Below are 23112 nucleotides of genomic sequence, written 5' to 3'. Positions count from 1 at the left end.
AAAAATCCTATTGACTCATGCACATGTGTTACTGTTTTGTTTTTGGCAAAAAATAGTCAAATTGTGCCAAGATATCTGAATTCATCGATGCAGTTGATCGCACACCGGCCCAAATACCACAACTCTATAAAAATATTGAATTGAAATTGCGATTTTATGGAATAAAATTGCAATATTTTTACAACATTTGGTCGATGGATTCCGGTCTTACAAGATAAATGAGATGAGGTTTTGGTATCAGAAAGGTTGGTTATTTGTAATGCAAAAAAATTGCCACTTATTTAAATATGTTTGCAATAATTCAAAGAAAGGTGTCCCTTCGATCATTATTCTTTTTTATTTTATTTTTTACTACTTCAAATACCACAGAAGTGAGCTTGTAGTAAGAGCCCCATCTACTCATTTCCTATAACTATACAACCAGCCCGAGGTATTGTTTGCGAGACCATCAAACTCGGATCGCCTAGCTGGGAATTGAATCCCAGACCTCCTAGTATCCTGCCACCTAGCCATAGAGCCAGCGCTGAAAACCACTACACCCCAGGAGGCTGACAATATAATACACAACATGAGGACAAATTACACTGATGCTGTAATAATAATTTTACCGTGTAATTGAAACTTTTCGCAGTCTGCTTCGCTACTTTGAGGTTCGACCAAATTCAAAACCAGGGACGGATCATTCGTTGAAAGAGGCGTCCATATTCATTTTCCTCTCAACCAACGTTTTTCAAGGTTGCATCTTGGAGCATTAACCTGGCGCGGGGCCTGCAGCGAAAAAAAAAAAAATCGCAACGGCACGTGACCAACTGACCAAGTTTCTGCGTCGATGCTCCAAATGCAATTTTTTTCCGTATACAGAGTTTTTTCCCTCTCTCTCTCTCGTTTTTCCTTGTATTATATCATCCGTTCTGTCCGGTGGCTCTAACTTATTCCGTGCGTTGGAAATGACCAATTCAACGCTTCATCGCAGCGTGAATACAACGAACCCGAGTGCGATCTGATGTGCCGAGTAAGAACTCCGTGTGAGAATTCGGATGTTGCCAAATTTCTTCTTGGAAAATATTTATTTGTGAAGAAAGGTATGAATATTATTCCTTGAAATTTTCAGACATTTTAGATCATATTACGAACGAAATCCTCTGAAAAATCAGAGGAGAAATATTCATACATTTTCTTGAAAAATTCGAGACATGTCGAAAAATTTGGTAACGCTCGATCACTCTTTAATCGTTCTTCCTTACCACGGCAGCGTTGTTTTTTAATCGATCTCTTATGTTTTCTACCTATCTTGTCGCAAAAATCAAGGAAGATTTGCGCGAAGTTTTTTTGAAAAATATTTTTGTTTTAAAATTACATTTTTTTTACGCACGACGCGTAGGAAGAATATTCTATTGCATACAATACAAAAAAAAAAAAAAAAAAAAAAAAAAAAAAAAACCGAATGATACCCCGGATCCAAAGTTAGTCCTATTACTATTGTAGTATGGACTGAGTTTACGGCACAAATTATTTTAATTTTTTACGGTATTCATTTTGCAGCGTGTGACCTGCTACGGAAATACAGACCGTAATAATGACAAAATATTAAACAATTAGAACGCTCCTCATTTGTTAAAACAGGTATTCTAAGACCAATTTGATGAAATAACACCTAAAACTTCACATGACCTTATGGATGAGTCAGGGACAGTAGCTCCTCATCGTAAATTTAGATTAATTTTTGAGCAGCTAATTTCTTTTTTTGAGATTTCATTCAAATTTAAGCGTGTGAAAAAAAATATACCTAAATCACGATGAAAAGTATAGTTGACCTATCGATGGAAAATTAGGAGTTTATCGTTTTTCCCGTAAAAAGCTGTAGGCGATGACTGCGATGAGTATACTGGCGAATGTGCGCGGAAAACTGGAGCGCCTTCAATATTTGCGCATGCAACACGGACATCCTTCGAACACGAATAGTTGCATCTAGGAGTCAACATGCATTTTGCGATAAGGAAGTAATGCGATAATGTTTCTGGCTTAGTTTAGAAACAACTTATGTGCTATTTGCTTGTATGTATGAACTAGAAGTAGCAGTTCCTCGTCATGGATGCAGTTCATTTTTTGGCAGCTCCTCTTATTCCAGTAAACCGAGCCCTTTAGGCAGAATACATCGACCCTTCCCGGAAGTTATTCAGGTACAATTCGCATAAGTTTTGTCAGTGTTCCTTCATTTCGAGCAGCTTAGCTCCAGCGTTTTATGAAAGCTCCAGCGATGTTATAGTTAGACATGCCAGGTACGTTCCGCGCACGGAGGGTATAACAAGTCCACCGCAATTAATGATGTAAATTTCCTGCCACTTCTTGCTTTCTCTCTCCGCGACTTGGTACTATTCCACGCTCTTCAACTTTGTGCAGCACCGGGATAGTGCCATTTGCGGCGCATGCCTCCGTGGTCAGGCACAAACACTAGCTCCCGTGGTACGTGGTACGAGAGTGGCACTCTGATTAAGTGAGGGGCTTGCGACAAGGCGCATAAGTGCAGTTCTTGAAAAAATTGAGATATTTATGATTTAAAGTGAAACTAGTCTTAATGCGTATTCTGTAAAAAATTCGTTCCGAAATCCCAAAAAGTAAGCATTAAAAAGTAAGCTTGAATTTTCTCGCTGCCATAAGGATCCATGTAATTTCGAAACATCATGCACATATTTCTCGAAATAGCATAAACTGCACTTATGCACCTCGTCCTTCAAGCTCATCGATTTTAGATAGAAACGTGTCGGTGTCCGATGCAAAAAGGCCCTATCCCCAATGGTCGCTTCGTAGCAGGGACGGATTCAGGCCATAATTAAAAAATTTGAAGGCAGCGGATACGCGGAGGGCACACTGATAAAATTACCTATTGCTATTCTTGTGTTAGTTACTTTTGGGTAACATAGGAAGTGACACCCAAACCAATCCAAATTTTGTGTTGATTTTGGTACAGTTTGCGGCAACTTTAGCGCAGAAAACAATGCAATGAAGAGACAGAAAACCTCAGAGTCAACCTTAAAGCTTGGGTTATTTTTTGTTTCACTTCCCGTACTGACCAACATTTTGTGTTGACCAACATCTTTTTCTGTGTGTATAATCTCACGACGCGACGCAACGGTTGAAATATAAGACTAAGCTAGATCTCTAAAATGAAAAAAAAAAACCCAAAAAAGAAGTAGAAATATGAGGTGTCAAAACGATTGCAAAGTCTTAACGGTATCAAAACTGATAAATGATTGAACATATGATAGATGAGTTGCACATAGATAAATATTCAAAATTCCGTGCATTTCGTATTTTAAGCGAATTTGCGACTCTATGATTTCCAGCGGTGGTGGTCGGGTCAGGAGTGAAAAAAGTCATCGAGATTCATAAATTCAAAAATCTAGGTCATTCACACTACATACATCGAAGAAAATTTTGTATCGTCTTTTTGAATTATTGATAGAAGATTCTTGAGTCCGCAAATGAAAGTTACCGTGTGTTGTACTGAATTATTGTTATTGGCACGGATTGTTTACTTTAAAGCGAATTTTGCAAAGACTGTTCTAGGCGGATGATTTGTCAGGTGGACAGTTTCCGCACACAAAATTCTTACGATGATACGTCAGGAAGCCTCGTCTACGTCTGCACTTTGACGCAGCACAACACTGTTGCAAAATCAGCATCTTAATGCCTGAATTTTGTATGCACAGTGATGGTATTTCAAGAAGACACCAGTAGAACAGAATTGCGAATTGCAAAGTGCATCTAGTTTAATTTGTGTGGGGGAAGGGGGGGGGATTTATCCTATGTAGAAGTATAGAGGAAACTTCGCCTCCTCAAATTTAAAAAAAACGACAGCTCGTTTTAAGCTGAGAGTATGACCAATAACATGACCGACTTGTAAGGCTTCGAGAACAAGGCGCGAAAGTGCAGTTTCTGAAAAAATTGAGGTTACGAGTAACGAGTAAAACTAGTCTTCATGCATATTCTGTGAAAAATTCGCTACCATATTTCAATTTTTAAGCATAAAAAAGTCAGTATGAGCTTTCTTTCCGCCATAAGGATCCATGCAATTTCGAAACTCCAAACACGTGTTTCTCGCAATAGCAAAAATTGGACTCGTGCGCCTTGTCCTTCAAGCCCCTCAATTACAGTTTTGCTGTGTCTATAATATTCGCGGGAGAAATAAATACCGAAACTTACTAATAAGTAAGAACAAATTGGATATCTCAGCGACCCGTAAGTCAAATTTATAGAGCTTTTGCTGCCTGTTTTAAAGCTGAAAGTATGATTAATAAAACGCTTCTCACAGTTTCGCTCCATCTATAATATTCGCGGAGAAAAAAATAGCAAAACTTTTTTATTGGGAGACCCTCGCAGGTAATCAGACGCGGTTGAGACAGTGTTGGTGAAAATTGTCTCCACTCCGCGAGTGAAGAAAACAATCTGAATTGCAAACAGATGTCAGCTAATTCTTCACACTAATGGACTAATGCCTTTTTAATTTATGCTGATCGTATATTCGCGTGCCTCGCGGACGGAAATGCATTCTCGAAAATGAGTGACGCTCATCCTTCCATAATGCGTTGTCATTCACGGATTTATATGTATAAATATGGATTTTAAACTGATGGTCTTATACATGCGCACAGAGACCGTTTTACATGCTCGTTCATGCTCAGACTTGAGATCCAAACAAGGAAAAAAAAAGGATTTTCACTCATTTTTATTGTACAAATTGTAAATGGATCCGCCCATAGGAAAATGGACTTTCTTCCACACGGAGATGGAATCAATCCTCTGTCGCGGGATTTTGGTCGATAACAATCGCATTTTGAGATTTCTGAGACGAGGTATCTCTGACGTCCAAACTCAAACAAAAGTTTGTGGCATACTTGAAATTATGTTTTTAAAAAGTAAACTTTGAACTGCCGAATTTTTTATTTTTTTGGGACATTTCGTCGTTTCCTTCACGAAAGAACGTAACTAAATTTCAATGTTGCCAAATTTCCCTTCGCAAATTGCACTTTTACGAGGATAATTTTGGACATTTCTAACTAAACATTTCGTTGATTTTTCCTCTGATTTCATGCAAAAATCAGACAAATTTTGGACAATAATTGCTCGGATACATTCTTGTAAACAATTGAATTGCTTGAGTCAATTTTGCAACCGTGGAATAAAGTTACGTTCCTTCGTCTGGCGACGTCGGAAAACGGCGATTTGAACGTTCTTCTTTTCTCTGATAATGATAAATCAATTCTTAATTTTTGTAGACTAAGGATAGAAAGGATGAAATGAGAGAATAATAAATACTCAAACTAAGAACAATTTGAAAATTCCAGATTCAAAGAGGAACGGCAGAATTTTGATTGAAAGTAGTTGAGCCGTAGACTCGCGGAGTTTCACCTCGAATGATACGTCTACCTGGGGCCCAGAGTTCTCCGTTATGAAATGTGCCTCGGGACTTTGAAATTCGGAGCAAGGTAAAACCGTATGCACCGGATTACTCAAGAAGAGAGTTTTAGTCAATCTCAAGCATAATCGCGGGATCAAAAGAATTCCAGCTAACATTTGGCGTAGGTCATGAGAGAGTTGAGATGAATAAATTCGGACACTAATCAAGAAATATCAAACTCGTTTTAAGTTATGACAGGTTTTCAATATTTATTTTAATCAGATTCATAGGACCACAAGTGCGTCTTGAGAGCTCACCAAAGGTCCAAAAATACGCATGTTGTCAGAGCAGCGGGCTACTTGTTGAAATTGATGGACAAAGTGATAGACAAAGAAGTCAAAAGGGATATGGGGGGATCCTATTGGTGGAAGCGAGTGGTTGCAATACACAATATAGGTGGGTAATCGACCATTTAACGGCAACCCACAAGAAACCCTTTTAGCCCATCATTTTCTCCCTTAGCCTATAGAAACCACCCATTTCAACCAATAGGATCACTCCATACTCCCTATGTCTTCTTTGTCTATAGCTTTGTCTATCAATATTAATAATCAGCCCGCAGACTTCACTTTCACCCCAATGAGTACCACCAAGCATATGCGACCTTTTGTAAGTAATTTCATAAAAATTCTAAATTTCACACGGCATTAAACCAAATTTTCAACAGTTTAATCGACTGGTTTAACTCGCTCATAAAACTTGAGTGAAAAAGCGTCAAAAAACCGTATAATAAGAGTTGTTTCTCAAATTTCTTTGCAGACACGAGCTTTTACTGCAGATACTTAAAAAAATATAAAATATCCAGAGAGGTACATATTGACGTCTATGGATTTTAGAGAGAGACAGCCACACGTAGGGGTTGAGTACATTGGCGGATCCAGCAAATTGGCAACATCGTCTTTTCTCAATTTAAACCTATGGAAATGTACCTATCGATTTTTGGAGGGGCCAGGTGCTCCGAGAAGAATCGATTACTTAGCATAGCTTTAAATGGAGGAAATCAGGTGTTGCCAAAATTGCTGAATCTGCCTCTAGTTAAGTATTAGCAAGTAACGTAGGTAACCGTCAAAAGGAACCTAAGGTCATCCTGACGTCACCCTGACTGCCATCGATGGATGCATCAGTGGTATCCGTTGAGTTTCGTGACGCATGATCGAACAAGTCCATATCGGACCCGAACAGTGACGAAATAAGCTGTAGGCCCGCGGAATTCGGAATGAAGCAAACAGATGCAACGGATAGCAGTGGCGTGGCGTGCTTTGCGATACATCGATTGATCTGCCCTTTACACCTATGAAGAATGATCGATAAACGGGTGTACGCGACGAAGCCTTAATAATCGATTCTCTACCGTAGCTTCAAATGGAGAAATATCGATGATCGATCGTCAACGCATCGCCACTGACTGATAGAGTATTGCCTAAGCGAGATTCGCCGGCCGTCGACATACTACGGGTACAATTTCAGTCATCACTGGAATCAACACGAGGAAGAAAGCACGTAACTGCAATAGAAAAGTCTATGTGCATACGTGGTTTTTCCTGAGCATAGCGGAGTTAGACTAGGAATTCGAGTGATCTAGACGGCAAGGCGCGCGTCTTTTAGCTCTCACGTCGCACAATGGAACAAGCTATTGGGAGAATTCGGACATGAAATTTTTGACTAAATTTGCAAATGTTCATGTTTATTTCGTCTCATTTTAAAGAAAAGGTTCGATAAGTACAAGTTTGGGACCCATCCCTGCCGAAAGTCCTCAACTTTATGATTTTTTCGCTCATATTTGAACCGCTTTAAGCAGAAAGGAACCAAGCCATATCCGCTATTACGAAATTCAACTGAGCAATTTCATTCTTTACAAGAGAAGTTTGGCTGGATTCTTTTGCAAATTTTAAGGAATTTGCTTCGCACTATGCAGAAAATTTACTGAGATGTGCACATAAATCCGCACAACCGTTTTCATGTAAATAATTAATGTGCCCAATTGAATTTGGCATTAGCTGATGTGGCTTGGTTCCTTTCTGCTTAATGCGGTCCATTTTACGGCATGAAGCACAATTCAGTCATTTCCGGTCTCCTATCAAGTTCGATACTGACCTGAACATGGGTCTGAGACCCAATTTTGTTGAAAAATGCCGATTGGTTTGCTTTCAACCAAAAGTCCGTAAAATTCGCATTTTCCTTCAAAAGTGGCCTTTAGATCTGTATTTAACCCATGTTTTCATCTCAAACGTTAAATAAAAGTTTAAACTTCACGCAGGATCGCTCCCGTTGAGGTAGAAAAAAAGCGTCAGGTAATTTTCACAGAGACTCAGAGACTTAATGCAAAGTAGAAAAATTACGCGGGGTGAAACAAGTGACACAACTACTTCGACTTCCAGGTAGGTAAAATCGCATATCCACAAAAAGAAGGAAAACGTGGTTACTTTCTGGCTGACTCGGAGACTTAAACGCAGGGTTTACAAATTAGTTTTTCGGTAAGTTAGATCAGGCGAAATGTGTGATACAACTACATTGACCTTCAAGTGGATAAAATTGCATATCCACAAATATGAAGGAGAACTTGTGCGTTTTTCGTTGACTTAAATTTTACCATTAACATCTTCAGTTTCTTGAAGTCTATATGTCCTATAGGTATAATGGGTATAGTAGTGAAAATTAATTACGTGCAACCTCAGACCATATTTGATTCTACCGCAAAGAGACCCAGAATTACCAATGCATTGCATTCCGTAAGATATAGACCTTCAATGAGCAAAAAATCGTTAGGTTGAGGAAATTCACAGTGAGCCCAAAAATGGCCCTTATCGATATCCGTCCTTTTAAGGGGTATTTCCTGAAGGGGATCTTACGAGAAAACCAATAGAACTATTTTCAAACTTCTACGTTTTGTACTAACGAAGATACATGCTGGTCTGACTTTTCTAGTGGCGAGGCGTGAGTGATCGATTTCGATATTTCCCCTTTTGAAGCTAGCGTAAAGAATCGATTTTTAAGGTGTTCGTTCGAACGCTCTATCTATCGATCCTTTTCCATAGGTTTAAATGGCAGATCAATCGATAAATCGCAAAGCACACAGATTTATTCCACTGTGCGGCGGCCGCGCGGCCCGCCCGCGGTGAGTGCGGTGACACAAACGGACCATGCGGAAGTGAGATGCTGTTGACACGGTTCACGCACCGATTCGCGCGCTCGCCAAGCGCCGCCGCCGAAAACGGACTCTCCGAGTTTTGTTGCCCGCCGCCGGCCCCAAGTTCGGTCAACATAACCTCCAAATTCGACTTGGAATTGCGTAAATAATCTTCAAGACCCGAACTGTTTCCAAGTTGAGCTTAATTGACGGCAATCTGGACCCATGCGTTCATATTGAATCGCTGATAAACAGTAAACAGTGAGCGTGGCCGTGAATGAAAGTAAACTACCGCTAAAATGCAGGTCTTCAGGTAAATGTACATCTCAGATGAGGGGGGGGGGGGGCTAGCTCCCTCAGGAATCTCCTCGGTACCTCCTAAAAAATGTAAGAGATTTTGTTATATAAGTAAGCAAGGCCTATGTTTCATTTAAGAAATTGTAAGAAATGTATTTTCCGCTGAGATCAGCTGAAAATTGCTCCTAAGAAGACTTAATTCGACTTAGAATTGGGTAAAATATCTTCAAAACCCGAACTGTTTCCAAGTTGAGCTGAAGTGACGGCGAACCAGACACATGCGTCCATATTGAATCTCTGATAAACAGTAAATAGTGATGAATGTGACCGGGAATGAAAGTAAACACGGGTAAAATTCGGGTCTTCAGGTGAATTTACACCTGAGACAAGGTGGGGGGAAGGGGTGCTCTCGTAGGAATCTACTTGGTCCCTGCCAAGAAATGTGAGGAATTTTGCTAAATAAGTGTAAGACATATCTTTTATCTTCGAAATTGTAAGCAATTAATTTTTCGGCGAGATCAGGTGAAAAGTGCTCCGGAGACTCACTTATTCGCGATGATTCGGACGGAGGCACCGCGAATATCCAGAAATCGCGGATAATCTGAAAATACACAACGCGGCTGGAAAAAGTGCATAATCGCAAGCACTGTATTTGAAATAAAACACGGAAACACATTGTCTCATGGTAGGAAATAGTGTATTTTTTAGACAAGTATAGACATACTATTTTAAATGTTAAGCAATGTACGGACGCATTATTTGTAGAAGAACTGTCTGATAAAGTTGGGACATGGATTATCATCTTAATAAAGCAACACCGGTTATATCGACCGCGGTAATCCAAATCGCGGATAACAGAAGCGTAGATAGTTGAGATCCTACTGTGATATTTTTGAGTTTGATGTGTTGAAGTTTCTAAAAAAATGCATACAGCGATTCTTTGGGCATCAGTGGATCAATAACCTCCGGAAGTTCCCGCCCCAAATCACATTCTTACACAATGCCACAGGTGCACTTTTTCCAACTCCTCGCATCTATATCGTCGAGAAATTAAAAAAAAAAAAATGTAAAAACAATTTGTCGAGTGTTTATACGGTTCGCGGCGGTCGCGCTTCGACGGGAAGCAACATTTGGCACCGCATCCTCCGTTGCGTTGCGTCATCATCGCGGTATCGAAAACCCGCATAAGCATTTTGTTGCTTCAAAATCACCTTTTTATGTTGATTTTGACGTTGAGAAATAACGAGATTGAATCACCTGCAGCGATCGCCACCTTAAACCGTAATTTGTAACGAATTTACGTCACTAATTTTTATCATCTATTAATCCATCTATTCTTTTTACTAAACAATAGAAAAAGTACGGTAAAATTTGTACCAGCCTAGTAAAATTATCCTAAACTAGGAGGCTAAGCCACCTAATGGCTTATGGAGCAACCCTCCGAAGCGCTTTGCGCCTCAGACGTTATTACTTTTATGATTTTACATGACTTTTATGTAACATTTTTGTAATTTAAGTGTACATCAAAATTTATGTATGGGTTTTTGCCCCTTGCGCCTCGCCAGCGTATATTATACTCGCATGCATCCGTTCTTTTAAATTCGCATAAGGTAATATTATGAAAGCACTGACCGAAAACAAACATGGAATCGTGATTATTACAATCTTTTAATTTTTTTTAAAAAAAAATTAGATACTCGAGATAAATGCTTTACTTCGCAACCGAATTTTAATATACATAATTTTAACTGACAAAAATTGCATTCTATATTTAACGTAAATAGATGTTAAAAGTTATTTGCAATCTTTCTCGACAAAATGAATGTAAATCGATAATCTTTTCTTCGTTAATGAAATTAAGACTAATTGATAGTTCAGCAATTCACTCGTAAGTAGTGGGGAAAGAATCGAGAGAATTAATGGAGGCACGTCTCTCTTATCAGAAAAATAAAAAAAAGTTCGTGGATCTATAATATTTTGATTATATTCATTTTAGACACAGCTGCGTTCTGAGTTATTTCAAATTAACCCCCGATGCCGAAAAAATAAACTTTCCCATGAATACGAAGCAATTGCCAATTAGAAACTACAATGAAAATAGTTTCCTTTCTATTGAAACAAAGTTTTTTTTTTCAAAAACATCGACAAAAGATTATTTTTTCTGAATTGAAGGAAAATTTTTGCTGTATTTTCAACTATACTGCCAAAGTATCGTGATCAAAATAGATAAATACATTATTCTTTTTTTTTTTTTTTTTTTTTTTTTTTGACCCGTTGCGTATTTTTTGGTTTTAGAGTTTCTCTTTCAATTTGTTTTCTTTTTAAAAAAACCTTCATTAGATTTCAAAACTCATTTTTCTGGGTACAGAAAATGTTGGCAACTTAAATCGAAGTATAGGCTCCTAGACCAACAACTTCAGTCATCTGTACCAAAAAGTGTGGTATCCCAAACGAACCGAAGATGTCTCACCGTTTGTTATGGTAATAATGAAGCTTTATTCTGATGATTCTATGTGGTCACAAACCTTTTTATTCCTAGGATCATTTTTTATTGGTACTAAGAACCAATTGTTCCCAAGTTTGTTTGCTTTTTTAAAAAAACTCTTTCGATTTCAAAATTCATTTTTCTGTGCACCATAAAGGTAGCCTGAATCGGAGTGGTAATAATGAAGCATTATTCTAATGACTCGATGCGGGTACAAACCTTTTTATTCCTGGGAAACCGGACACAAAACCACACAAGGCACAAATCACAGCACTTGACACTGCACTTCACTCAGGGCGACCGAAATATCGCGGGGATGGAGGAGTGTCGAAATTCGAAAAAGTCAATTTTCGTTCAGCACGCTTTCATGATCGGCGGCGCGGCGCGGGTTGTTTCGGCGGTGAAACTCGGCGGACTGATGGCAAGACTGATCGTGGGACGCTGGTTGCTGCTGGTCGCGATACGAATCTGGATCCCCGATTCTCCGACCCGACACCCCCCCCCCCCCCCCCGGTGGGGCGAGCGGCGGCGTGTTGGATCCTCGAGCGCGTTGCGAGCGAGCGAGCGCGCGTGTTATGCATGCGAGGTCCTCATCGCGACCGCGCAGTCGCTTGACCCCTGCGTTGCCAGCTTGGTGCGCGTTTGGGTCCGAGGGACCAGAGACCATACCCTCCAATGGGTAGGGCTGTAGAAATGCAAAAAAAACGTGCCATTGTATGGAATTTGTCGAAATTTCATGATTTTTTTTAAAAAAATAAAAGGGAAACCTTGATCCTGTACAAAAAAATGTTTTAAATTTTATTGGTTAAAAAAATGTTTAGTTATTTGGTTAAAAAATGTTTTACATTTTTTTGGTTAGAAAAATGTACAGCATTAAGGTTTCCTTTATATTCTTAATGTTGTTAGATGCTACTCCTCAAATTATGTCTAAATTTTTTTAAAATTCTGGAATGGACAAAAAATCAATGGACAAAAATCTAATGGATGTAAAAATTCTGTAATGCCATGAAACGCATAGAAATAGTAAACTCTGAATTTTGATTAAGGGGGGAGGGGGACCATGACTCAAACTGCGAAGTCTCACATCAAATCCTCAGATCATTGTTGAGGGTGGCATACGGAGCTTCAAAACATCTTTGAAATTTTATGTGAAATGGAGTTTCACCTTTCGGTGAAATGTCAGCAATTGTTCCGCAAAAAATCTCTGCTCAGGGGGTAATGGAGGATTTGCATGCACATTTTTTATTACTTTTTCTGAGAGTGATTAAGAAGCTGAATTACCATTATTGTTTTAATTTTTTTTCTAAAATGGGCAATTGTATAAAAATAGACTTCAAAGTGAGAAAACTCCGCCAAGTGACGTCATCTGGTGACATCTCCCATTTAAACACATAGCGCGGATTAAATCCTTCTCTCACATCTCCTCCAGTAATTGTTCAGTTTATGAATCAAGGGTATCCTCGTGTTCAGTTCTCTCACTAGTTTCCACTTAAACACGGGATTCATCTAAGTTCAGACATCCGCAAATTCTCGATCGGGAGGGACACAATGAAAAAACGATTCCATCAGCGGGATGATTATTCTGAAAAAATGGAGCTAAAATTCTAAAATTCTAAATTTATAGTCTAAAGGAGCCCGATAAGACATGGAATGCGATATATTGCATGCTGATGATAGGGCCAAGTCTTGTCTTGTGCCGACTCAGTTTCGATGATCAGACCTCAGGGATGGGTCTTCGAACGGCATCACCTAGATTTTAAGTAGGAGCGGACTGCCTGCTGGGGGGGGGGGGGTCTAGGGGGCGAGTGCCCCGTAAACTTTGGCAAGATGGACCTCGCAGGGGCCCCATTCAGGAATTTTTATAAAATCTCGCAAAGCCTCTCGAAGCCTCTTAACATTCACCTCTTTCCTCTCATCAGGAGAGGCTCCTAATTTTTATTTATTTATTTATTACTTTTTTTTGATGGGGTTCGCCCTTTAAAAAATTTGGAGCCAGTCCGCAGTACACCCCCATGGGAACCAGCCCTACCCTCGCAGGATTGACATTAACCCTGGCAGGACCAGGGCCGGATTAAGGGGGTGGCCACTTGGGCCGCGGCCCATGGCGGCAAAATGTAGGGGGCGGCAAATTTTGCAATCTTTTTGAATGTAGGTATCAAAAAAAGAGAGAAAAAAATCGGATTCAGAAAATAAATTACAAACGAGAAAAGACGACAAAATCTCTCATTTCCTCAGAGTAAAAGTATAGTAATTTCTAATTTTGTCGTCTCTCGGTGATACAAGAGACAACACCTTCAATTAGTCGAGTTAAGAGAGAAACCAAACACGCAATTTGACCTGGAACGGAGCGGCGCGGCGCGGTCAGCATGAAACGCATAGCGCCTACAAGACTGCATGAATACTTCACGCATTGCGTCAAACACACTGCGGTCAGCAGCAGTCGGCTGGAAACGCATAGCGCCTGCAAGACTGCATGAATACTTCACGCATTGCGCCAACACAGTGCGGTCGGCGCGGCGGTGGAAGTTAAAAATTTTAACCACATTTGTGTTTGTTCTTTCATAATTTTTTCGTTCGTTTTTTATAAATGGAAGGCCTTGTCCAAACAGGGATGGGTTTACGGAACTGAAATTTTGTTAGTGTTGACAGGGCTTTCACAAAAAATGTACCCAACACGAGTAAACGCGTCTCATACACCCCTCCCCACCGCACGTCACTTGATGGTTTTTATAGATCGTAATCGACGGATCACACGGGTGAGATTATACTGATATCGATTGGTTCAATATGTAACCACAGCCTCAAAAGTCAATTTAGAAATCTGAGGTAACGGGTCTTATGTGATTGAATTTTTACTCGCTGGCAATGAAAAGTGAAATTGTTAGGAATTTACTCATTTTCAGCTTTTCCAAATTAAATCCTAAAATTTTTGTTTGAGTTTATGTTCTATTGTTTTGAACCAAACGATACATCGAACCACTGTCGAATACGATCTATTGATGTTTCAAAACAAATGAGAAGAGGGCGGAAAAATACGGGCGGCAAGTATGTAGGTAAATCCGGCCCTGGGCAGGACCGAGACTCAAAATTTTGGTGATGTCCCTTTTTGAGGCAGACGTCAGGTCATTCGATTTTTAAATTTAACCAACTGCAAAACGAGCCTAAAGGTAAATTTTTCACATAAAAGTTAAAATTCCAGTGAGTAAAAGTGAACGGCGCCACTCTTCCCTTCCTAAACCTTACTCTGTACAGTAAGCTAAAAGAGATAAACATTATTTTAGAAAATGCTAATATTAGGCTCATATAGTCCCTCTTCTGATGTAAGAGCATAACTCTTTTTTGAGATGGGCCCCCAAAAGCATGGAGCTATATGGACGGCAGGGCCCGGGGCCCGCATTGAAATCGAGATACGCCCTTGTGTCAGTGGCGGGGGGCGATATTTCAATTTTATAGATGAACCAGTTTATATCGAAATAAAGATATAGAGTTCAAAAGATCTCAAATAATCTTCTGCCTAAGGCACAGCTGAATAAAAGATGAATGAACCTCTATTTGCAAAAAAAGTCAGGTCATTCAACTATTTATCAATATTAAATAAATGCACACAGAGAAAATGATAAAAAAAAGAAAAAACCATCAAGACATTGAAGTAATACAAGGAATATCAGCGACTCTGTAGTAAGAGAAAAATGGAAGGGTGTGGTTGGAAATACTCTCATATTGGCCACATTTTAATTACACACATTAATTGATTTCCTTATCTAATAAGATATGTAAACTTTTTGGGAGCTCATATGACCTGCTGTCAAAGGTTGTTGACCAGAAATAATTGATTTGTTACACGATATCTTATAAAAATTTCCGGCTGAATTTATTCTATGTATATAAAAATTGATTGCATAAAATTAATCTGAATGTGTTCATGAAAGTTTAAAAAATCAAATAATTATAATTGGCGAGGGATCACAGCTGTTGGGCCTAGAGCTTCAAAATTTAATTCAGATTATGAACAGCAAACCTACACATACACTTTTTCAATAATATCTCAAAAGAACGTTTATAATTCAAAGCTAATCTAGAGGGTCTAAACTTTTTCTCTTTTCAGCGTACCTTCATAGAGGACGATTCATGCATAAACTGACAACGTATAAGTTCCTTATGTCCTGAATCGTGTATTGATGCTAGGGCCTCTCAGACCAGCAAATTCCAAACGTCTATGACCAAACGCCAAGTATCTACGATCAATTTTAACTCAGAAATTTACCCTTAGAAAATATGGTAAATAAGCACATTCATCCATTCATTAATACTAACAAAGGTTTCTCCTCACCAATGGATCATTGCGTTGGTCATATTTCATATCTCGGTGGTTGGAACTTACAAGCCAACGAAAGTTATCTGATTTGGGCCAACGTGTGTCGTATCTGCAACAAAAACGAATATGTTCCTGCCTCCTTCAGGTCAACGCCGTAGTTCAACTATTCCTGCACTACAAGTGACATGTTCTTCATACGATGAAGTCAGGCGCAACGGCTTTCTTAATGTCGATTCTTAGATGCAACTATTCGAGCTTGAGGGATGTCCGTGTTGCATACGCAAAAATTGAAGGCGTTCCAGCTTTTCAAGCACCCACGTCCGAGTCCGCCGCACCATTTCTCATCGCCTTAGCTTTTAGCGGGAGAAATGATAATGCCGTAGACGATAGATCAAGTACTCGTCTTCTTCATCTTATCATCTTCATCATCTTTTTCTATTTTCTAACTCTTAAATTTATTTGATATTTCAAAAACTGGAATTAAAAAAGCTTTGGAGGAGACAATTTCGCTTGCCGTTATTTTTCGTCCGGAATCGATCGGAAAATGAGAGTAAAAATGACCGCTGCAAGGTTTTTTTGTGAATATTTTTTTGGAGTACGTTTTGAAAAAGCTTTTGCATAGCTCAAAGCTTTAAATGAGTTAAAGAAAGTCATTCATGGCAAGTTTCTGATTGTAAGAGGTGATTAAATTCTTACTAGTGCGGGGAAATATTTTTTAAGCAAAATTCAAGCGCCCAACGTGGGGCTCGAACCCACGACCCCGAGATTAAGAGTCTCGTGCTCTACCGACTGAGCTAGCCGGGCTACTTATTGTCTTCCACTGGTCGATAAAGATTTGAGAGAAGATTAGTAATAATGTCTTTTGATTGTCTAATTAGTGTCTCTCTGACTATGTGATATAGTAAAGGCGCAAAGAGTTAAAATGCATTATTCTGCATTTATATTTGAGATAAGAGGTTGAAGCAAGAGGAAGTGAATTAAAGAGGAGTCACAAGAGTGTTTTAACAATAAAGAGAAAACGTGGTAGTGGATCGTTAATTGGTTAATTCTGGATTTTAGTACATTTTTTTCTCAAAAATTTCCTAACGTCATATTACGCTGAGGTATACGTCAGATTTTCACACATAAGATTTGACTAAATAACAGTCTCATAAATACAATTGCTGTGACATATTATTACTGATCTTTATAATGATATTGATCAACTCATGTTACTATCAGCCCGGCTAGCTCAGTCGGTAGAGCACGAGACTCTTAATCTCGGGGTCGTGGGTTCGAGCCCCACGTTGGGCGGCAGAATTTTACTCAGGAAAAAAAGGTCCCAATTTACACTCATTGTCAACACACAATCGCTTGATAGGAGAGTAACTCACTGTCATAATGAACCCTCAGCTTTGGCGCAGCCTATTCTGAGAACGACATATACTAAATTTTAACAATTGGGTGAATCGTTTTGAAAAAACCAAAAATCAGATTTATGAAGGAATGTATACGCCAGAGATAATCATTCAAAATCTTGAGATGTAAAAAGTATCGTTTTTAGTTGGCATAGGTGGAACCAGGGGGGGACGAAGGGGGCGTACACTCCACCCTCCCGTTCGTCCGAAACAAAGGAGGGGGAAAAAGGGAAGAACAAAAGAAGGCGGGAATGGAGGAAGGAGGAGGGAAGGTTGCTTAAAATTGGTAACTATTCATGACGGAATTGACGCAAACTGCCATCCGATACTTAATTTTTTCGAAAATATACCGGGGGACCCCTCCGGACCTCCTTGCGACCCCGTTCAAAGTGTGTGAAACCGCCTATACCAATCGACCATCGGTATCAATAGGTACACTGAAATTGTTCGGGAATTCCTCTCTTTCATGGAGCCATTTTTTTCCTGTGCCACTCTGCGGTACTGCGGTACAATTAACGCACAAACACACAACGCGGAAAGATTCGCGCACCAATGACGTCACAGATGAACATCGCGGAGGAGCTAGATGAGAACGACGGATGCGTGCCGAAAATTCGCGCCAAATAACGAAAGCGCGCCAAGAATTTCAAACGGCGCCCGACTGAAGTTCATCCGGTCACGCTCAGGTTGAGGCAGGTCGGGTTCGACCGTTTTTTTCCTTTGGATCGCTGAGCGTTTAAAATTTTTACGACTTACGACCACAGTATGGCTCCCCCGCGAATCTTATACCGGTTAATTACTCAATTAGATATGTCGCGCATCGATAAATTTTAACTATAAACCGACTGTTAATGTTGTACATCGGCCGAACAGTGGTTATGCGAATTTGTTGTTATTGTTTTTTTTTCTTTTTTGTGAGACGCACGCCAAACATCGCAAAAAATGTGCTAATTAATTGCCTCTGTCTCCAAGCAGTGGTTTTGACGATTCGGTGTTGAAGTATGTGGAGTTTTTTGCGGTGATTCGCAAATTTTGGCCGTGATTTTACTGGCGTGGAGGTGATAGGTACTAACAATAAGTGAAGATTTATTTCACCCGGTAATGAACATTGTGTCGAGAATCTGATACCTACGTAAATGCGTAGGGATAATGAACAATGAATTAGAGATTAATGGGTCAATAACTTGGAGAATAGGTAATTCAGAAAATGACTTGATCAATAAAACTGACACGAATTTTAAGATTCCTGAAAAATTATGTGCACTATAAATTCAATTGATATTGACCATTAACGAACAATTAACGCCTTCTTTTATTAACGAGTTCGGTTTCTAAGTGACATTGCCTCTTCCATATACGTATATTATAGATAAAATCTGTTATCACTCACAATGATATTTTAGTTGCTACTTTGTTTTCAATTTTTTTGTTCGATCGATTTCCAGACACATAAAAAAGAGTTTGCAAAAAAAAAAAAAAAAAAAAAAAATGCAGGTCCGTCATTTGCAATTTATAACCAACTGAGATGTAATACTAAGCGGCAGCTAGTTTTTACTGATGACGTCAATAAATAGCAAAAACTTTGCCAAGATCGTATGCACTCTATTATTGAATACAGACAGTTACGGAGCATATAATTCAAGACCTGACCAACTTTGATGACTATCGATATCTCTTCCTTAGAACGCATTTTCAATTGATATTTTTTTGCAGAAATGGCTTCATTTGAAAACACGTTATCCAGTTTGAGCGATTGAACCAAACCCCCACCCCCTGTCGTGATGTTTCCTAACATATTTTGGGACGTGGAGAATACAAGGCGGTCTTTTTGCGTCAAGTTATATATCATCAATTGGTTAGCGAAAAAATCACGTTTTTTGCTACAAACTCTACCGAAGTATCTGTAAAAAGAATGAGGCATTTAATTGAAGAAAGAGAAAAAAATCAAATATCTACACAGGGGAAGATAAACGAGAAGTTTTTGGGTCTGGTTTTTCGAAACTTCTCTCCCGAACCAAAGCGACACTTCATTGCAGTCTAGAGCGAGAATTTGCGAGCTCCTGTCTTACGCCATAGCGTCTTCAATTTTGCAGATACCACACGGACATCCATCAAGCACGAATAGTTGTATCTCTGCGCCGTCATCAGCGCGTGTCCTTTTCCTTGCTCCATTTCCATGTTGTGATGGTTCCATTTGTCTTATTTGTAGCGGTGCTTCAAGAGCTACGTTAGCAAAACAGTCGAAGACAAGAGATGTAATCGGGCCTTGTTTTTTACCTTCTCCCGAATCTAAGCGACACCTCATTGGCAGCATAGAGCGAGTTCACGCATCGCGCCTTCAATTCTGCAGATACACCACGGACATCCATCAAGCACGAATAGTTGTATCTCTGCGCCGTCATCACAGCGAGTCCTTTCTATCACTATATTTCCATGTTGTGTTGGCTCCGCTTGTCTTATTTGTATCGGTGCTTAAGGGGCTACGTGAGCAACGCAGTCAAAGCATAACTTGGATTAAATGTGTTGGCCAGATTAGGTATCGGGTAAAAAAAACTGGACAAAGTGTCTAGCTACCCATTCGATCGATGCGAAGTTTCGGCTCCTAAGATTTAAAGTTACATACCTTTGACTGGATTTTGCCATTAGCTGCGGATTCAATTGAAGCGTTCGATTTCATGAATGGAACATCATAGGCGGATCCAAGGGGAGGGGGAACGGGTACACCCGAAATAAAGGAGGAAGGAAAAGAGAAGAAAGAAGAAGGGAAAAAGCTTACACTTGGTAATTACTCACGACAAAATTGACTCAAACTGTATATTAGATGCTTCAAAAATTTGAACGTTTTCTGGAGGAGGCACGCGGACATCCCTCTTACCACCTCATTTGAAGTATCTGGATCCGCCTATATTGAACATTTGGTTTGACAAATCGAGTTCAATATGAAACACCGAGCACTGGAAAAATAAAAACAAACAAAAAAAAAAAAAAAAAAAACACATTGGATCTAGAGTCCAGACTCTTGAAAACATTGACAAGAAAAAATACTCTTGATTCAACCGGATTTTTGCGTGAATCAAAACGAAATCCGCTCAAATTAAGAGGCTTGGTTCTTCATTTAAGCTAGATTCTGATTGAATCAAGAGAACTGTTTTCTTGTCGATGTTTTAAAGAGTCTGGACTCTAGATCCAATGTGTTTTTTTTTTTCCAGTGAGCGCTTGGCTGGTAAGATCGAACTCTTTTCAGCGTACGGGTTCAGCAAGTTTATCGCTTTGATACCCGCGATCCAATCGTCGGATGCCGAACCAGTTGCAAAGCCAGAGCGCACTCCGGCCGTTACTGTCACTTTCATCCGAGGCCCCGGCGCGGCACCGGTTTCTGTTGTCCACGGCGACGCACGTAACCCGTTGACCGAGCGGGCAACAACGGTTACAGTCACACCGCTCCGCGTCGCGACGATCCCCGGGTGCCCAGGTGGTGCCCCGAAATCCGCGGGGGCCCCGACGCCCGACGCAACCGGTTCGGCAACGCTGGTGGCGCTGCGCCGTGGCGGAAGGCGGACATTCGCTCCGCTCAGCGCCAGCCTTGTAGTCGCGCCGCTTGCGCCAGTGCAATTAGGTGAAAGAGAAACGCCGCCGTCGCCCAACGGGTGTTGTCGGATTTTAGGATCGGAGGCGGGGCTTTCGACTTCCGCACTAATCCGGCTGTGAGCTGATTATTGGAGTTGATAGACAAAGCGATGGACGGAGAAGACATAGCGGGGTTGCCACTGTCAGGGAAAACCGGGAAATGTCAGGGAATTTTAAAAGGTCAGGGAAAACCTGGGAACGTCAGGAAAAATGACGAAAGTGTCAGGGAAAAACAGTTCAGCCACCCTTATTTGGACCGCATTAAACAGAAAGGAACCAAGCCGCATCAGCTATTGCCAAATTTAACTGGGCGATTTAATTTTTAACATGAAAACGGTTGTGCAGATTTTCATGCAAATTTCAGGAAATTTTCTCCCTAGTGCGAAGCAAATTCCTTAAAATTTTCTACAGAATCCGCACAAACGTTTCCTCGTAAAAAATTAAATTGCCTAGTTAAATTTGGCAATAGCTGATGTGCCTTGGTTCCTTTCTGTTAAACGCGGTCCATTTGAATCAGTGAGAACGAAAACACACCAACTCGGAAAAAATGAAAATAATCAAGACACACGCAAAACTGCATATTAGGTGAAGAAGCTAGTCTAAGAAAAAGGTTTTTGGTACCTGAAAGCAGGTACTTAAGGAAACTTTAAATGTCCAAGTTGGAACACATACGGCAACTGAAATGACCTTCATGAAAATTGTCTGTCCTAAGTGAAAAGTGAGCATTTTCGAGGTACCGAGTTGGTGTGTTTTCATTCTCACTGATTCATTTGCTCCCTAGAATGGGTTAAACGTTTCAAACAACAAATTTTGCATGAAAACTATTTAACATTATGTCTTTTGAACCGTCTGATATACCTGTAACTGTCAGGGAATTTTACCAAAATGTGTCAGGGAAATTAGGGAAATGCCAGGAAAATTCAGTTTTTAAGTTCTGTGGCAATCCTGACATAGGGAGTATTGAGCGATCTTATTGGTCGAGAAGGGTGGTTTTTAAAGACTATGGGAGGAAATGATGGACTGACTATAGGGTCTCTCGTGGGTTGCCGTTTGTTCGTCTATTACACACCTCCTTTGTCCATTTTAACCACCCGCTTCCACCAATATCCCTCCATTACTTTTTGTCTTCTTCGTCTATCGCTTTATCTACCAATTTCAACAATCAGCCCGGGTTGTGAGCTGATTATTAAAATTGATTGATGCAGCGATGGACAAGTAAGGCAAGGTTTTGGAGTGGTTTCCTCCAGCGAGCCGATTATTAAATTGATAGACAAAGCTGCAGACAAAAAGGACAGAGGGTATATGGAGGGATTCTTTTGGTGGAAGTGGGTGGTTGCGATAGACACAGGAGATAGGTAATAGACTAACTAACAGCAACCCACGAGAGACTCATTACACTGATGAAAATATTTGTGTTCTTGTGTTAATTTTTGTTAATGCAGCAAGTGAAACACAAACCAACACAAATTTTGTGTTGATTTTGATACAGTTTGCGGTGAATTTAGCGCAAATTTAAAGTAAAGTCACTGGTTGAAACGGGTGGTTATTACCGGGGGCCATGGCCATGGGCCGCCTGGATTTGGCCGCCATCTTCTCATTCGTTTTGAGACATCAATAAAAACCATCAAGTGAACGTGCCAGCGGGGGAAGGATGCAGAAGACGCGTTTACTGGTGTTGGACACATTTTTTGGGAAAGCCCTGTCACCACTACTAGCAAAACTTCACGGAACTTTGCGCGAAAGTTAAGTTCCGTAAACCTATCTCTGTGTGGACAAGGCCTTCCATTCATAAGAAATGAACGAAAAGATTATAAAAGAACAAACATAAATGTAGTTCAATGATTTTACCTTCCGCTGCCGCGCCGCGTCGCGCCGCGCAGTCTGCACTGTGTTTGGCGCAATGCGTGAAGTATTCCGACAGTCTTGTAGGCGCTAAGCGTTTCACGCTGACCGCACTGTCTTTGGCGCAATGCGTGAAGTATTCATGCATTCTTGTAGGCGCTATCCGTTTCACGCTGACTGCAGTGACCGCAGTGTGTTTGATGTAATGCGTGAAGTATTCTTGCAGTCTTGTAGGCGCTAATATGTGTCACATGCCGACCAGCGCGCCGAGAGCTTCTCCTTTTCATCTCAAGTCCTCGTCATCATTTCTCTCTAAGTCGCGCCGTTCCAGGCCAAATTGCGTGTTTGGTTTCTCTCTTTTGAGCACATTATGTAAAGTTTCCTTTAACTTACAATAATGTGTCGTCCTTTGCTTGAATTTTCTCTCCTTCACGAAATCTAATCTTGACGTTGAGTGCGCCATTTTCAAAGATCAATCCGGATAAATCGTACGGAACGTTGAACAAAAGCGATGACCATTCATGTCTATCGAAAAAGGGAAATGCTACAGAAAATCTTTAACAT

The 23112-nt window shown here is 40.2% G+C and overlaps 1 protein-coding gene and 2 non-coding genes across 4 annotated transcripts in view; 1 reads left to right on the top strand and 2 right to left on the bottom strand.

Annotated features, from left to right (window-relative positions):
- Nucleotides 1–11814, bottom strand: part of LOC109041894 (putative fatty acyl-CoA reductase CG5065) — a 39322-nt gene extending 27508 nt beyond the window's left edge. For both annotated transcript variants that reach the window (XM_019058395.2, XM_019058396.2), the window contains exon 1: nt 11587–11814. The gene's annotated coding sequence lies outside the window, so the exon portion shown is untranslated. The remainder of the gene's footprint in view (nt 1–11586) is intronic.
- Nucleotides 11815–16413: 4599 nt separating this feature from the next.
- Nucleotides 16414–16486, bottom strand: TRNAK-CUU (transfer RNA lysine (anticodon CUU)). The gene has a single exon. It is a non-coding gene; the product is annotated as a tRNA-Lys (tRNA).
- Nucleotides 16487–16902: 416 nt separating this feature from the next.
- Nucleotides 16903–16975, top strand: TRNAK-CUU (transfer RNA lysine (anticodon CUU)). The gene has a single exon. It is a non-coding gene; the product is annotated as a tRNA-Lys (tRNA).
- Nucleotides 16976–23112: the final 6137 nt, after the last annotated feature.

The sequence above is a fragment of the Bemisia tabaci genome, chromosome 10 (genome assembly GCF_918797505.1).
Source record: "Bemisia tabaci chromosome 10, PGI_BMITA_v3".
NCBI lineage: Eukaryota > Metazoa > Arthropoda > Insecta > Hemiptera > Aleyrodidae > Bemisia > Bemisia tabaci.
This window is presented reverse-complemented; position numbering and strand designations above follow the sequence as displayed.